The sequence below is a fragment of the Aptenodytes forsteri genome, unplaced genomic scaffold (genome assembly GCF_000699145.1).
Source record: "Aptenodytes forsteri isolate BGI_AS27 unplaced genomic scaffold, ASM69914v1 Scaffold92, whole genome shotgun sequence".
Taxonomy (NCBI): Eukaryota; Metazoa; Chordata; class Aves; order Sphenisciformes; family Spheniscidae; genus Aptenodytes; species Aptenodytes forsteri.
In genome coordinates, this window is record NW_008794581.1 from 2447415 (window position 1) to 2466261 (window position 18847).

Here is an 18847-nt window from a genome sequence, read left to right on the forward strand (position 1 = left end):
CCAAGTATCTCCTCTTTCCATTAAATCTCTCTCTCTCTCAATTTTCTGAGCTCATCAGAAACATGCGGACAGTACCTCTTGCTCACTATAAAAATATGTATGAGGTTTGCTTTATGTAAAGCAAAAGTACTCACTGTGCTTCCAGACAGTGGGCCACCAAACAGATAGGAAAAGATAAAACCGTAGATTAGATCCATCTGGTAAATGCTGGGTTGAGATTGTAAAGTGTAAAAGCAAGAGGCTCAAATGACCAGCAGAGGGAGTGATTTCCACAGTCAGTACCCCTCTATTACGGATGCCCTGACTCCAGTCCCAAAGAGCGAGCATCGAAGTGCCAGCAAAGGCACAAGCATAAAGCTTGTGAGGAGATGTCTAACAAAAAGAGATGGCTAAAGCAAAATATGTACACTACCTAAACAGAAAGCACTATCTTGAAATGGCTGCAATTCTTATTTAAGTAGTAAAAAGTTTGAGGAATTTAGGAGGTAAGAATACAGAAATAATGTTTAGCTGACTAGAAGTGTGAGACATTACTGAGGAAATAATTTTAATTAATGGTGGTGATCTTTATCTTCACAATTGCTACAAATCAAGTATTGATGAAGTGCGATTAAGTCTTTAATAGGGAAATTTATTTCATTACTGGAACATGTAATTTTTCATATCTGTTCATTGGAGTGTAAACTGAAATGATACATCTTGCTGAAATGCTTATTTCACCGCCAACTATGGAAATGATGTAAACAAATGATAAAAGCAAACAACTTGTAAAAGCTGACCTATGTAATGAGTAATTAATTCACTGCTAGTGCCTGGAACATTATGAATCTCATTTCGATCAGTATGTTCTAAGCAAGTAACGAGGTAAAAATCTCTGGATGGTTTTGCAGAATGTTTGTTCTTAATGATTCTAAAGATTTTCCTGAAGTACATTCCTGGGAATGAATGGGAAAGGCAGGCTGACTTATCCATAAGCCATCAGCATTTTGCAAGCAGTCATTGATCTCTAGGTGTAATGAGCTCTAAGAAAGGTGTGGACTGTGCTGAAGTATTTAGTTATTGGTTTCTCTCAGTTTTTACTGGAAACAGAGAAGGGTGAATAGAGATGAGATACAGACAAAGTGGACTGACCTGAATAACAGCCCAGCAATTAAACTGACTCAAAACAACTTGAGATTATGTTTGGTATCCTTCCTTCCTTCCATAATTTACTGAAATTAATTTTCAGTTCTATTAAAAATAGAGCTGCTGGGCAATAGCCCTCTTGTGCCTCTAGATTAGAAGCAAAATTAATGGGCTTGGTTATTATGAGCTAAAGAATAATTACTCAAATGAATTGTGGGGAGGTGACAGGATTCAACAAAAAGTCAGTGTTAGGAACAATACCATTCAATGTGCCTTGTTAATGATTCAAACAACATTTAAATTTATGGATTGGCAATGTTCTAGGATGCCATTTTAGATCAAAGCACAAGATAAAAGGAAATTATAGAATAGTGTGTAGTTTTCAGAACGCATACTATAACAAAGTTTATTAACAATAGGCAATATTAAATCACAACCTAAAACACACCCAGTGGAGTTCTGGGCAAGTAATCCAATCTGTAATATGTACAGATTGGTTGAAACTTGGGTGAAGTAAGGAGGCTTACTGTTGTTGATCTTTAGGTCATGCCAAATGCTGAAGTAATATTTACCTAGACTGTTGTCATTGGGACGGGTAGTGAAAGGATATTTTTCTTTGTTCAGGGGGGTTACTTTGTTTTGGTAGCATTTTCTCAATATATCAAAACTATATTATAAACTGTGCACATAAATTACTCATTTAATACATGGAAATACTTCTAGAATTCAACACAAAGAAGATGGAACCCCCAGCAAATCCATCTGAAAATTATCAACATTGCTTAATCACTTACTATATATTTGTTCAGCACCTGCCACAATAGAACTCAGCATGGCTTTGGTCATTAGGAGCTACTTTAACGATATCTAGTAATTACATTCAAAGGGAGAATACACAAACATCTTGCTCACCATAATTAATTGCAAAATATTATAGTAATTTCACAGTAGCCGCAGCTGAAGGAGGGAGGCCTATTGTGCTTGGTACCATATTGAGACAGAATGCTTCTCCTAAAAATCCCATCTCAAGCTGGGAACCATCAATGAGCAAAATCCTGCAAGTATTGTCATCTAATAAAATAGAAGCATTAAATCAAGTGATGGACACCTGTGACTCTTATTTTAACAGTCTGTTGCAGTCTGAAAATAAGGCTCAGGATTAGCAGTTTGGTAACATCAGCCAAATTTGTATTCTCCTCAGAAACGGAGGTGATACTAGGTAATGTTTTTATCTTAATTTCTTTTCTTGACTAAAATACATGTAATTCAAATCTTAACAGAAAATTAAAATTTCAAAAGGTAAAGGAGATTGAAATTGTTAGCAGTGAAAAACATTAAAACTGAAGTTTTAAGGGATGGCAAAAGTGGTATGGACTGGCACTCTCAAAAGAACATGAAGATTAACATAAAGATTTTTATGTTATATCAATGAGTCTGGTCAGCACATAACATCCACAAGAGCAAACAAATATTGGCAGGGAGATGTTTGGTGGGTGACCCACTAGCTATTTTTGGCTTTAGCTGCTGTGATTATTTTGATATAGAATTAAGGAAGCCAATTCTTGTGAATTGTTTATATAGATAAGGGGTTTGAAAGGCATAATACGATATTAAATATATGAAGGAGTATTTCTGACAGACTGAGTGTTCAGAAGTGTTTTGTCAGCACCAGCGCCAGCACCAGTGCCATTTTTAGGAATTTTTTTTTAATTTGAGACAGTTCCTTCTATTTGGGGGGAACAGGTTTCTAGGGAGCGTTAATAGCTTACATTAGACTGACTGATGTGATAAAAAAAAAAATCAAGCAGTGTTTCAGAAGGCTGACCTTCTTTAAAAAGAGGCGTCATCAGACTGCAGACAACATCCCAATATCATGATATAAATGGCTTAAGTATGTGTGAGAACAAGACCGAGACAGAGACTTTATTCAGGCATGTTGCTATACTTACTTCATCTTCACCCACAGCGATATTTTCATCAATGATAGGAATTTTCACTGATTTTTGGGCATCAGAAAGCATATTCTACATGTGCCACCCCAAGGTTAATTAACTTTTAGATAGTTGTCTAATGAAATCTCTTTTTTTGCGTGAGATATATCAATGACACTTTAATCATGTGTGTTAACTCCCACCATTGTCTCACCATCAAATGCCTCAAAAATATCCTCCAAAATACAGAGTTCACCTGGTTATTATTTGCATCCTGGAGATATTTTTTCCAAGGAAAATAATGCATGGTGGAAGAGACCACTAATGCAAATTGACTAAAAAGCATATATTCATCTTTTTGTATGTTTTCAAAAGGACATCAGGTTTGTGATAACAGAACAGTCAAAATGACTGGCACATTGTTTTTTCTCTGATTTGTCTGGGAATTAATAACTTATCATTTGGTAGATGCTTTTGGCAGGCTTCAAAAGAGGTTGGAAGCTAATGAAAGAAATGGGGAAACATAGCATTTATAATTAGATCTTCCCAAGAGCAACTACTACTAGTAAAAATAGGTATTTTCCTTCGGTAGAGGTGTTATTTCCCCATTACTCCTCCCCAAACAGCCTTCCTTGCTCTGGCATACATTGTTCTAAACATTCACCTGAAGTATCTTTGGTGCATTCGTTGTTACTGTTTCTGTAGTGACCATTTTATATTTGGTATAATTAGCTGTCGGCTCACTACCAGTAGTATTTACCTTGAAAAGAACTTGTAGTAGCTTAAAAAGATGAAAGTGGATGTTATTGCTTGTTTTGTATGTTGACTTGTATGTCAGCTTACAAACTATTCATTGCCAGGACCCACTGTTAGTAGGAGCGTCACATGGTAGCGATGTGGTTGCCGAAGTATAGTAATTGTGTAGTTTCGAAAAAGCTCTAAGGGAGCAAAGTTTGAGAAAGTGAGGTCCAATATTTGACCAACATTTGAAATAATGAATGTATGAATATATGCTTAATAAACATTTGCGCACACAGGTATCAGTTAAATAAAAATCTTACATTCCAATGCAAAGATGTGATAAGGGTTGGCACTCAGGTTTCTCCTTTTCATAACAGGTTGAGAAAGTAATTTTTCCCCTCTTCTAGATCAGGCAGGATCTTTCACTCAGTATACTCTTCAGGTCATACTGGGATGCTTTTCTACAGGCTACTAAAGATTATGACTTGCTCTAAACTATAGAGGTATACCAAACCTGGCCTGAGAATCAAGAGCTGTCCACACAAAGCAGCATTGAGTTAGGAGCTGGTATTTAGCAGGCTAAATTTAGCTTCTGCTGAGCTGTGTGACTGTGGCTAGACTGCCAAAGGTTCCGGAGCTAGCTTCTTTAAAGTTAGCATGATGATTGCTAGTACTGGTGCTGAATATGAGCAGACATGTATACTCGAGCGTTTCTCAAGCATCATTTCAGTAGGCTTTCACTGTGAAATGTGGTTTCCATTTCTGTTACTGTAATTTGTTTAAAAGTTACCTTTAAAAGTGCCTTGGTAGGAGATAACTGAACTTTAGGTGAGGCCTTGTTTCTGATGGATTTTTGTCAGAATTTACCCTGTGGCATGGCAAGCGCTTTCAAGGGGTTATACTTCAAAAATATAAGAAACTTGAAGAATAACTCTTCTTTTGGCACCTCTTGGTATCTAGTGTGTCTCTATTTTAAATACAAACTGTAATGTGTGTCAGTAATGGATGCTCCGGGTGGGGGATTTAGTGACTCTTATTGGCTCTGCCAGGTTTCATGTGTAAAGTATATACAGATTTGAATGGGCTGTGATTGCCCTCTCCAGCATGTCTGACATAACTTTAGTATTTATATCACACTAAAAAAACAGAACAAATAAATACACAACTCTTTCTTTGACTATTAGCTGTCCTAGGCTGTCCAGAAGTCACAGATTTTTCCGTGAATAGAAAAAGACCATGATGAGGCATCAATAATGTGCAATGAACCTCTTTCATTCCAGAATATTGATGGGGGAAAAAGCTCAAAACAGATCCTTGAAAAGGTGGATTCCCCTTTTCCTCAACCAAACTAAACCAAATGAAACCCAGGAAAGATGATGATTTTTATGGGTCGGCCTAGGGCACTTTATAGCTCAATACAGGTAGCACTACAACCATAGTTGTTTTTTAAGGGCTAGATGCTGGCCATCCTTTTCCTCATTATAAAGGTATGCAGGAGAACAGTGAGCCATAGGATGTCAAACAGAGCCTCTTCTCAAACTTCTAGGATTGATACTGAAATCACAGATCTCTTCTGGACTGCTTTTATTGCAGAAATACATCTGACTTGCAGTGAGATATACTAATTCTCTTTCTTATTCTGCAACCTAGTGACAGGCCCTTACTTCTTCAGGGAAATAAAGGTACATTTGACTTCATCTTTGGCTGAATGTTTTTACCTTTTGGCTGTTCCTCTCCCATCTATTGAAGTCAACTACCTGAAATGAAGAAAGAGGCAGACAAGAAGGGGATGAGGGGATGGAGGAAGAATAGGCATAATAGTACTGCAGCTTGGAATGAAGAGACACAGAGGAGACACCTGTCTAGCAGTCCACCCAAGGCGGCTTCCAGAAGTTGCCAGCTGCCTTATGGATTTGAGTGTGTAGCTAAATGCTAATACTAATGCTAATTAATGCTAATTTAACATTAACATTCTTAAAAGCTTATGGTGGCCTTGAACCCCTCCTTTGGAGAATTCAAATCCCTATCAAAAGCTAGATAAACAAATCAATTAGATAATTTCTTTCATATAATTTTAACTTTTGATCTGGTACCATCTTTACATTAAGGGTGAGCGCACTGCTTACTGCTCTTTCGGAACCTGACTTGGATTCATTACACTGAGCCCTAATCCTTCTTGCATTCGAATAGAGTTGTATCAGTAATCAAAACAGAAGGATGGTAAAATAGAAGTAGCACATATGGTAATAAATCCCATGAAAAGAACACAGGCTGTAGCATAAATCTACCATCTGCTTTAAGATTTACAGACTCCCTTTTTGCTTACTAGATGACGGATAGATTACTCACCCTGTTAGCCCACGCTGAAAGGGATTTTTCCACTGTCTAGTAATAAAATTAGCTGGCCTGAAATTTGCCTCGTACCTAGGCTTGCCCGTCTGAACCTCCTCAGTGTATGGAAGAAGTCTAAGGTGTTAGTTCTAGAAAACAATCTCCTCTCCCGCAAACAGAGGTGTTACTCAAAAGTCATTGTAACAGCTAGTGGTTTCTCAAAGTGTGGTGATAGGGAGGGGCAAAAGTTTCTACTAATAATGCCAATCAGCTGTAAACCCATATTTGCAATTTAGAAAGGCAACAGAATGAGAGCACAGCACTGTCTTCTTTAGCTAATACTTCACCTTGCCATGGCTATTTTTTGCAACTAGGAAGTCTGCACAGTGGGGTCCTTTTGTTCCAGGTGTTATCCAGCAGCCTAATTTAGTTGCTTCTACGTATAAGTAAGATTTACCTCTGTGCAAAAAGAGGTCAATTCAGTGCTTTGTACTTTCCAAAACTTCAGTTAAAAGTCATTACTTTTGAGCTGGAGTTTGATGCAGCAGAGCAAGACTGGAAGAAAGCTATTTTCCACCTCTTCAGAAGTGGCAGCGATTTGCTTGACTTTCACAGAAGCCTGCTCCAGGCCTGTGCATTTGCTGCCAGGACTACTGGAAATGTGGAAGAATGTCAGTTCCTGTAGAAGGAATCTGAATCAGTATCTCCAAAGCTTAACTCTTCTGTCTCTACCCTCTGCTAACTGTGATCAATTAACTGGAGGACAGGAGTCCCCAGTGGTGAGCAAGTACAATGGTGTAACATCTACACTGCCTCGTGTTCTGGAACTGGCAATTGTGCTCTTAGTGAGGCATAACACCCTCAAGCCCTAATGCTTTGTTGTTGTCCTGGAATGTCATTTCAGATTGATTTTTCACCTCTGAATATAACATAATGGACAGTATTGGTATTTCAAATGTCTACATTTGACTCCAGAGTTAAGATCTCAGACATAAATGAGGCACTTAACTCTTTTCTCTGAACTCTTGTTCCACATCACTGATCTGCATTCTCATTTGGATCACACATAGGTTTCAAGCACAGAGCCACAGCTACAGGTAGAGGAAGTACAATCTGAAAAGCTCAATCTGCAAAGCTGCTAAGCACACAAAATTTAAGCAAGTCCTGATAGAAATCTTAGAAACTCAGAAAACATAGGGAAATCTCTTCACCTTCAGTAAGAAAACAGAAAACCAAAACAAAATGGAAAAGAGAAAGAGAGAAAGTTTAGGTACTAGGTAGAATTTTAAAACATATTAAAAATGCACAGATAGACCATTAATCTGTTTGGTTGAATTGCATTTCCATAACATTTTATGCTTATCTTTCTTAGAGTGTTTTCTCATTGGTTGAGAGGTGTTGTACACTTCCAAACTGAAAGCATCTTAAGTAATGCAGTATTTCATTTGTTCTTCTGCCTCCTTGAAGGTTTCTGCTAGAAAGCTCATTTGTTCTACTTTTTCCTTGTTTGAGAATTCTCAGGCTCATATGAAACTAGGAGACAGTCTAGAAAGTGGATGGGAATAAAAATTTTCCATTCTGAGAACATCCTTTTCATCTCTAAGATACTTTTTTTAAAAATGCAACTTTAGCAGTAATACCCCAAATGCTTTTAACTTTTAGATAAGCAGCAAGGGCATGGATCATAAACACATACTTAAGTCAGTTAGCCTTCTCCAATATCAGCCATTTTCTTTTGGTCAGAATTTCTTTGAGAATTCAGGATGCTTCAGATTAGGCTTTTTTCCTCTTCTGTCTTCTGCGAATTTTGAGGAAACTCTGGAGAACTTTTGTTGCATCAGAGACTGGCTGGCTCTCTGGAACTCTTGACAAGTGTGAATAGGAAAGTTGGAAAAAGACTCTTGATACTGTTTACCATGTAGCTATTTATTGTTGCACAGAAATGGTGGGGAATTGCTCATACAAGGGTTAAAATTACATATATATCACTTTCTTGCAGAGAAAAACAATGAGCAATTCCATTTTTCTTTCAGTGTGATGACTACCTAACTCAAGCCCTTGACTTAATCATTGTTGTTCTGTTACAGGAAGTAGATGTAGCCATTACACTTCATGTACACAGACACTTGCATCACTGCCTAGTTTATACCAATGCTTAACCAAACAAACTACCTCAAATTGTTCTAAGGGGCAAAAGAACCTCACTGTTGTGATCAACTGTCTTTTTGAAACCTACTAGTAAATCGAACAGTGCAAGGGAACACTCCTGAGCACTGAAATTCAATTGTACATGCTGTGAAATTTTTAGTGTGGTTCCTAAATATATGTGGCATATTTTTGTGCCTAAATATGTGTGGCATATTTTTGGCCCATGCAAGCTTGCACTGTTCCAAACAATTTCCAAGCCCAGTTTGTGATATACTACGGATCATTTCCACTAGGCAGTTTGTATTTGCCCATGCTGCTTTAGAGGCTAAGAAAATGTAGTAGTTTGGAAGCGAGCTGTTCTCTCCTGGTTGGCGTCAGCAAACTGGTACTCAGGCACAATTAACTAAACTTACAGTATATCAAGTGACACAAGAGAGACTATATTATTTTGTTCATTGGAGTAATGAAGGCCTAGTAACAATCTCACTTTGTAAGGTTCATTTACTCTCCCTTTCAGAGTAGCCATCCAGAATGACCTTGGCTCCTTGACATCTGGCTGAGCATCCTAAGACCAGCTGATACATGAATCTGCTTACCTCCTTCCCTCAAATCTCAACCAGAAGTGCTGATGGTCACTGTAACAAAATCTTTGCATACTAATGCACAGAAAGTGTTGCCAGCTCTTAGTCACAGGATTTACTAGTGTGAAAGCATTGATCCTGCTTCTTAAAATGCATCTGTGAGTGCATTTTCTTACTCAAAGTAGGCAATAAAAAACAAGCTAAAAATGCAAATGCACACTAAAAATAATAGACAATATATATTATTGCAGGAAACTTTGTTAGGCGTTATATGAGATAAGAAAGAAATCCCAATGACATAAACCAGGCACAGCACAAGCTATGTTTCTGAATATGACTCTAAAACAGGTGCCTGCTCTGCGTGTACCCATCCAGTTTAGGCCAACTAATACAGATGCTAAAAGTGCGGACTACTCTGACTTAAGGTACTCTGAGAAGATAATTTAGGTTTACTTGAAAACAATTGCTAGAACACTGATGTAGCTGAATGAAAATAATTAACTCATATTCTCAAGGGCAATTTCCTATTTGTTTAAATATAAAGATATCAAAGAAACTCTTGAACACATAGAAGGCAAGCGATTTAATTGTTAATCACACCTGTCTAAGTTAAATAGGTTCTGCGGAAGTCTGAGATAAGTAGTCAAACATTTCATGTCCTCACTAGTGATGGAAATGGAATTCCCTCTTTAAGACCAATTGAAATGTATTTTGCCTCAAATCCTAAATGGCACTGAAGCACTGACTGAAGTCTTGAGTTTCATATCATAATTGCTAATTGTTAAGGCATCCTTTATCCATTATCCTGATGTCTTCCTACATTCTGGAGCAGTCTCATTCTTCGTCCTGGATAACACAGTATTCTGTACTACGTCTGTGGTGCTGCAGATTCTAGCTGAAAGACTCAAAGAGCCAAATAACGAAGGTACAGAATCAAGAGTAGCTGAAAGTTTATTGCCACGAATGGGGGAAGATCTGGAAGTATTTCTGAACAATATTTCTTACTCTTGTCTGGAAAACAGTTTTGAAGACTTCAGTAATTTCAAGGATTATCTGTTCGAAGATTTCAGTTTCAAAGTTCTCTTTCCTTCCCTCTAAAAGTCATTAATATAAGGTATAAATAAATCTTGAATGGGGATTGCATACTAGTGTAGTGTCTGTCCATTGACAATATCTGGGTTAGCTTTTAAACTGCTTATTATTTTTAAAGCTATGCATATTTCCTTCACGCACCTTATAACTAAAATCATGCTAAAATTGCACAGGGATGAGATATTAAAACAGCTGTGCAATACAATTAATTGCTTGTGGATTTGATAGAAGAGGAGGCAAAAATGCAGCGATTCTTCTGACTGCAAGTCATGTATTCCACAAATTATAATGAACAGCTCAGAAAAAGTGTACAGCCACTTTGGTTAAACAAACAGCCTTGTTTTTTCCACAGATGCATTTGTTATCTTTTCTCAGTTGTATATTTCCATCATTCCCAGGCTAGTGTACCCTGGACAGAAGCTATGAGCAAAAGCAGTTGGAGTCACAGATAGAAAAGACTTCCGAGATTTGGAGCATAAGGGGAGCTCTGTTGCTCCTTCTCCCTGTGTAAAGTGTGCTGCATAGCTCTGGAGATACGCTCAGGAAGCTGACTGATCATCACAGGTTCAAAGCATTAGTAAGAAATGTGAGAATCCCCAAACTAAGAACTTTCAGTCTGAACATACAGAAAAGACAGTGGATGAGGAAAAGGAATGCAGTATGTCACAAATGCTAATTTCTGTATATGGCTGTATGGAGTATAAATGATAATAAGAAGGCTAGAAAGTTTGTCTCACTGTTGATTTTCACTGAACTCTTGACAGCTGAGCTTGGGCATTACGACTTTTTTGTTACTGCCATCCATGGGAGTCAGGCTGTATATATGGTCTATGAAGTCTAATAAAAACAAAAGCAAACATTCTTCCTTGCTTTTTAAATAAGGAAACACTAGCTTAGCAGAATCCTAATAATTGTATACTTCACTCTAATACAGAGCAGCAACAAGAGCAGGCATTTAACAATAGTAGTATTTTGATGACTCTTTTGGAGTTGAGCTGTGCCTTTGTGTATGAATTCTGATATTTTTTATTTTTTTATTTCTGATTTGCAGAGTGGACCTTTCAGGCAGTTAAATCAAGGTACTACATTATGGCCACAAAACAAGCTGAGCAATAGAGATACATGCAGGACATTATTAGGAGGACACACCAGAATAACAATAAACCAGATTTTGTATTACAGCCTTGACTTGGAACTATCTGTCTTATCTAACAATTCCTTTGAAGGTCAAATTTACTGATGAAGTCACAGGTAAAAAAAAAATCCCTTCTCGCCAGTTTACTTACAGTCCCAGTGTGTTGGCATTGAAGTGCCCTTTTTGTTATTCCATTTAAGAGATTATCTGTGAGGACCAGAGTTCATATTTTCCAAACGTCCCATCAACGTTGCTAATTTCTGACAAAGTAACTGTGAAGGATAAAGAAAAGTATTGTAGAATGAAACAAATAATTTGAAGAATAATCTATAGGTGATGTAACTGGCAAAAATGGCAACATCCAAAATGAAAAATGGTGTGAGAAAGAGAAACTATCAACAATCTGTCAGTTTACATCAGTTAATTATAAATGCTTCTCTGTATCAATACAAACTTATTTTTTAATAGGAAAAGCAAGAGGTAGTTGCTTCATTGTTAAACATGTTCAGATTTCTCTTCTTCATCCTCATCTGATGGAGTTTTGCTCCTTTTTCTGCTTCTGCAGATTTCACCCGGTCTCATGGTAAAGAGCTGTAGACAATAAAGTGGGCAGCCCTTTTGGACTCTGAACATCATTCATTTCTCCTAGCTGAGCTAAAGGCTTCGATTCCACATGTTTTCTTCATACTATTTTAATGCCAAGTTCCTGTAAGTACATGTCCTGGTTTCAGCAGGGATAGAGTTAATTTCCTTCCTAGTAGCCGGTACAGTGCTGTGTTTTGGATTTAGGATGAGAACAATGTTGATAACGCACCGATGTTTTAGTTGTTGCTCAGTAGTGCTTACACTAGTCAAGGACTTTTCAGCTTCCCATGCCCTGCCAGCGAGAAGCTGGGAGGGGGCACAGCCAGGACAGCTGACCCAAACTGGCCAAAGGGGTATTCCATACCATGTGATGTCATGCTCAGTATATAAACTGGGGTGAGTTAGTCACGGGGCGGTGACTGTTGCTCAAGAACTGGCTGGGCATTGGTTGGCGGGGGGGGAGCAGTTGCATTGTGTATCACTTACTTTGTATATTCTTTTATTGTTGTTGTTGTTGTGGTTGTTATTTTTTTTTCCCCTTCCTTTTCTGTCCTATTAAACTGTCTATCTCAACCCACAAATTTTACTTTTTTTTTTCTCCCCCCCCCCCCCCCGGGGGTGGGGGGGAGTGAGCAAATGGCTGTGTGGTTTTTAGCTGCCTGCTGGGTGAAACCACAACAGTATAGTAAGCATAATTATACAATTAATATTTATGATTCAATGCATGAAAATTCTATTTCAGTAGTGGATTAGTTGTCACAGAATTGCAGAATTGCAGAATGGCTGAGGTTGGAAGGGACCTCTGGAAGTCACCCTGCCCAACCCCACTCCTCAGGCAGGGTCACCTGGAGCTGGTTGCTCTGGATCGTGTCCAGCCAGCTTTTAAATAGAATCATAGAATCATTTAGGTTGGAAAAGACCTCTAAGATCATCGACTCCAACCATAAACCTAACAATGCCAAGTCCACCACTAAACCATGTCCCTAAGCACCACATATACACGTCTTTTAAATATCTCCAGGGATGGTGACTCCACCAGTTCCCTGGGCAGCCTGTTCCAATGCTTGACAACCCTTTCAGTGAAGAAATTTTTCTGAATGTCCAATCTAAACCTCCCCTGGCGCAACTTGAGGCCATTTCCTCTCATCCTGTCACTTGCTACCTGGGAAAAGAGACCGACACCCACCTCGCTACAACCTCCTTTCAGGTAGTTGTAGAGCGCAATAAGGTCTCCACTGAGCCTCCTTTTCTCCAGACTAAACAACCCCATTTCTCTCAGCTGCTCCTCGTTAGACTTGTGCTCTAGACCCTTCACCAGCTTCGTTGCCCATCTCTGGACACGCTCCAGCACCTCAACGTCCTTCTTGTAGTGAGGGGCCCAAAACTGAACCCAGTATTTGAGGGGCAGTCTCAGTATCTGCAAGGGGGGGGTGACTCCACAAGCTCTCTGGGCAACCTGTGCAAGTGCTCAGACACCCTCACAGTAAAAATGTTTCCTGATGTTCAAAGGGAGCCTCTTGTGCTTCTGTTTGTGCACATTGCCTCTTGTCCTGTCACTGGGCACCACTGAAAAGAGCCCAGCTCCGTCCTCTTTGCAGCCTCCCTTCAGATATTTATATACATTTATAAGATCCCCCCTGAGCCTTCTCCTTTTCAGGCTGAACAGTCCCATTGTCATTGTAAGCAATCACACACTTAGGATCATGAGGATCACGAAAAATACAAATAAGTATTTTTCACCTTTGCTGTTTTCTTAAAATTGTTTTCTTACGACAGGTTTAATTAGAGGAGTGCAAGTTTTTAGAGAAGGCATTTATGTGTGGGATTTTTGACAGCATTGATTAATCTGCTTTCTGTTGGTTTCAGTGTGAGTTACTACAAACCATCTTTCCCTTTTCAAAAAATTGCAGAATAAAATTTGCACTTCTCACAATAAAAATATATAATCTGTGATTTTTTTCTCCTTTAGAATTTTCTTTGCAACAAAGTGATTGAAGTCAGAATAATAAAAATAAACAAAAATCTGATTTAAGATGTTCTTGAGTCCTCAAATATGTATTATGAGAGACCTGCTCGATATCATAATTAATCAAAACCTCCACTGGCTGGAGTAATTTTTTGAGTTCAACAGCCTGTGCATGCCAGTTCAAGTGTGTAGAGGCTTGCATATTTTTTAGTCTGCTTTGCAGAAGTTCACAATGCCATACAAAAATCTGATAGCAATTTTGAAATATATTATTTTTGTTGATACAGTCCACTGTGTTCAATGTATTGTTATTTCAAACTCACAATGAGTTCTTAATCAGGGAAATGTCTATAAAAATATCATTATTTCTGTATCAAATCTGTTTATTTTACTTTTTCCCTCCCTATCTTTATGTGCAGACACAACTAGGATCAGAAAATCAAAGTGTATTCTTTTCTTCTATTATTTACTAAAGATGTAGTTCTGCATAGGTCACATTTGACTGATAAGGAGTTAAATCCTTCTTTCTCCTCTATAGCTGAGCAGCTCTGTTGCACTAATAGACACAGGAGAGACTTACTAGTCTCTTCTTTATGACAGATTTTCTTGCACTTCAGTGAACACAACCCTGTACAATGAGGGCAGAATTTAGATCTCAGTCTAATAAAATTGGTTGATTGTACACATCAGACACTGAAGGAGCTATGTTCTTTTATCAGTATTGAAACAATACGAAATGGTAAAAGACTGCAGTCTGTGGTCCATTACAGCAGCTTTCTTCCAGCGTCTTTCTGCAAAGCTGCCCTGAGAGAAGACTTAGCTTTTGAAGGTTGGTACCATGCTCCACCAGGCCCTTGCATGGACCCTATTTAAGGCATTGAGGGTTGATTCTAGATCCAAAAGTGGTGCCAGTGCTGGATAGAGGGTACACTAGGCTGCATGGAGACACTTTCTTTAATCCCCATATGTGCAAAATGAGGGGAAAAAAACCCCAAACTCATTTGAGGAGTAAGAAACAAAAAAATAGTTTCACGGTACATAAAGGTCACCTAAACTAAAGAACATCCATTGTGGGAACAGGAGACACATTAAAACATAATCATCCTGCTTCTACACAGAACTCCAAACATATATAACGTTAATTTTTAAATAATCTTTCTTCTTTATTTTTAAAAAGTAGTAACATGCTTTAAGCTCACAGGTTGCTATTTTAACAGTCCTGTGCTTAAGCCACACTTCATTAAGAGCCATGAAGACATACCCAAATTAAGAGAAGTTTTCCCAACTGAAATGGGGTCAGGCTACAACCAGACTGAGCTATCTGCATGAAGAAAACTGTTGAAGAGGGCTCTTGTGAGGATCTTTACTGAATATTGGAAATTATGATGAATATTTATGTCACTTGTCTCTTTGGCAAGATGTATGAGCAAAATAAAAATTGCTGAATTTGTCTCTTCCACTAAAATGACTACGAAATGATGGGAGAAGATTGTTATGTCCTCTATTCAAGTTTCCACTCTTTACAAATAGTTTTGAGGGATTTTCCTCTTTTTGATGTATCAACCTGTTCTACTCAATAAAATTTATTAGAATAGATTCTGATAGAATTTCCTCTGTTACTGAACTGATCATTCTGTCTTTGCACACTTCTCTTCAAGAAGATGCAAAAGGTGCCCAAGAGAGACAGCCAGCATCCAAAGTTCTGCAGTTGAGAGTATTTCTTAATTCCATGAACAGGGGAATTTCCACGTATGGGAGAGCATTTAGCAATAGATTTGCCCAGCTGGGTGTATCAGTGGACATGATATACAAGAGGCTGTCTCCTGAGAATTATAACCTCTATAATTTGCCTATAAAAACATTGACCTTTCCTGCCAACTCACTTACACAACATTGCATAGTGTTGTCTATATGCCTGCATATGTATATCAATTTCCTCTTTGTGTCTATCCCTTCAAACCATTGAGTCACGATTCCTTAGCTCAAACTGCAGCAACCTTGATTCTTCCAGTTACAAATGTCCCCCATTTTGTCCTTGTGTGTTGAATAGGAGGCAGCCTTTACAAACTGAGATCCCTTCAGGTTGCCCACATATATAAAATGTTGCAGTAGGGTAAACTGAAGCAGCTTACGTGGAGCAGTTCAAAGGCCTAACAAAAATATGCTTGATCTATTTTAATTATTGTTTAACTGAATTAACCTGAGTCAGTAAGTTACCTTGGGTTATGTGGATGATGTAAATCACTTCCTTCAGTAGCAACCTGCATTTATGTTGGTGTTAAAGTAATATGAAACCACATTCTAAATGTACCCAGCAATGGTCTTAGCCAGCAATAACGGACGTCTGGTTACACTGACAATTTTTTAGAAGTGATCCTAGTTACATCTTATCTTGTAATACTTTCAAGATTGTTCAGTAGATCTAAAATGATAATGTCTTAAGCAAATCCATCTGCATTATATCCAGTCATAGCAAAGTTTTCACAGAATGATAACAACTGCATTGCAGTTGCTGAGCTCAAAAGATACTCAGGAAAGAAAACCAGGGTATGAGAATAAGCAGTAAGAAATACTGAAAATGCTGTACATGGCTACACATAATAATTTTCAAAGACTTCATTTGTTGTAGGCAGGGACAAATTTTAAGTGTTAAACAATATTTATTCTTCTGGTTTTTAGGTTTCCTTGTGAACAAATGCTAATAGTAATTTGAAGCATGCCTTCTACCTAGCTTCAGAAAAAATCCAGTTAGAATTTCTACATCATGATATCTGATGGGCTGTTCAGTTCTGCATAACCTTTAGCACAACAGGCAAAAGAAGGTATTCTTTGCATTTCATGATAAATTTGAGATCATATTTTGATAATAATTATTAACAATTTTTCCACAGCAACTTTTATTTATTTGAAGGGAGAAAAAAAAGTATAGAAATCTATTGGTGTTGGAAAGGTAATCATTCCTTTTCTTCCCCAGACACAAAAATCTGAAATACAGAAAATGAAGTGATTCAAACTTACACACTCATTCAAAGGCTGATGGTGAAATTTGTATCAGCTACTGCATTACCCTCAAGGTCATATTTTACCCTATTAGGCAACTTTGGGTGGTTACAGAAAAGAGAATTTACACCTTTCTTGTCTTCCTGGTAAATCTGTGCTTTAATCAGGCACAGCTTAATTCAAACTTAATTCACTGTACCGGTTTGGGGGCTTGCTCCCCACAACCTAAGTCTACACCTGGCTTTAGGCAGGTGTAACTAGTGCAGTTGTATCAGATGCTATGCTCAGAGGCAGTCCCTGCCCATTCGCTACACTAAGAAGATCTGTGTGGGAGGTGGGTTGTTGATTATAAGCTTTTATGGGAAAATTTGCCAGACTTTATGTCTCCTCAGAAAAAGACGCTACCTTATATTTAAATTTAATTGAGCAAATTTTTTTTTTTTTTGATGCTGCATGCAAGAGCTGTACGGTAAAATCACCAAATGCTCTGTTTAGCACTTAAAAATAATTACATTGGATTTGCTGTTTCATTGATGTTTCAGCCTTTCTTGGCACTTTGGGACCTGCTTAACAAGAAGCAGAACCAGCCCAAAGCTTTACTGTGGTACATATAGCATAAGACATGCCACCAGAGCCTGCAAATCACGTGAACATTATATAATGTGACAAAAGTGGATTTGTCCATAAAAGGAAGAGATTTTCTCTTTGGTTATTCCCTCTTCAGCTTCCCTTCCCCGTTCTCTGCTTTTCCCAGCACTGGGTCTGTGTCGTATCTATTACTTTTTTACAAAAACACTGTGTCGTATCTATTACTTTTTTACAAAATTATGGAATATGACACAGATGATTCAGCCTTGCTGGATGTGTTTGATCTAGTTGTCCAATATAAACACCATGCACTGATTCTCAAAGGAATCACTGCCATCGTGAGTACAAAAGCTCCTAGAAAGATTGTGTCTGCTTTTCCTGACTTATTCCCAGCTCCCCTTGGAGGTGAAATTATCAAAAATGGCATCCTGGTGCTGCCCTTGTGTTACAGTAGTTTTTTGCATCATTATAGGCTGTAACCACTAGGAAAATTGTTCAGTTAGCAAATAAAGCTTTGGTGCTTCCAGTGAAAGTTAGCATCTCTCTGGAGGTTTTCTGTAAAACACTTTTTCCAGATTCAGTTTTTTTGTGAGGTAGATTTGCCCTTGGTAGATACAACTTTTGATATGTTTTCTTTTAAACAGTTAAGTATCTTGAGCAATAGATTGTCAGTTGAACTTTTCTGGATGAAAAAGTGAAAAGGAAATATTTAAATAAAATTAAAAAAAAATACAAAATCTCTGAAAGTTTGGCCAAGGAAAATATGTTAGTGCTGTTATCCTCACACTATTACGTGATTTGTTCTCAAGTATACTTGGCCCCTGAGTTTCAACATCTTCATGTAGCTATTAAGAAAAAGATGTTCTTAATATCCTTCAATCTACTCGCAAGTCCGAAACTGAGAAAAATCTTGCAATAATAGATTTTTTTTATTTCCTGGTGTTATGGAAGACAGTGACCTTTCTGCTAGCATTTGTTATGTATTCAACATTACATGGTGCATTTAAACTCTTTCTATTTCTTTTTTTAAAAAGTTTATACCAAGTTAACTTATCCTAAGTTAACAGGGGAGGGGAACCTCAATCCATCCCACTCCTACCAGTTGGATGCCAGGGCCAGCAATAGATGCCCAGAGCCTGGAGAAGGATCACAGGTCAGCAGGAGAGCACCTGAAGAGCAGGACAAAGGAACTCCAGCCAGTAAGACAGCTTCATCGGGGGCCCAACTTAAATGCCTCTATGCAAACGCACGTAGCATGGGGAATAAACAAGAGGAGTTACAGACGTGTGCACGCCTTCAGGGCTATGACCTTCTTGGCATCAAGGAGACGTGGTGGGATGGCTCCTATGATTGGAGTGTTGGCATGGAGGGATACAGGCTCTTTAGGAAGGACAGGCAGGGGAGACGAGGAGGGGGTGTCGCCCTCTGTCCTGGTTTCGGCAGGGATGGAGTTAATTTCCTTCCTAGTAGCTGGTACAGTGTTTTGGATTTAGGATGAGAACAAAGTTGATAACGCACCGATGTTTTAGTTGTTGCTAGGTAATGCTTACACTAGCCAAGGACTTTTTAGTTTCCCATGCTCTACTGACTGAGAAGGCTGGAGGTGCACAAGAAGCTGGGAGGG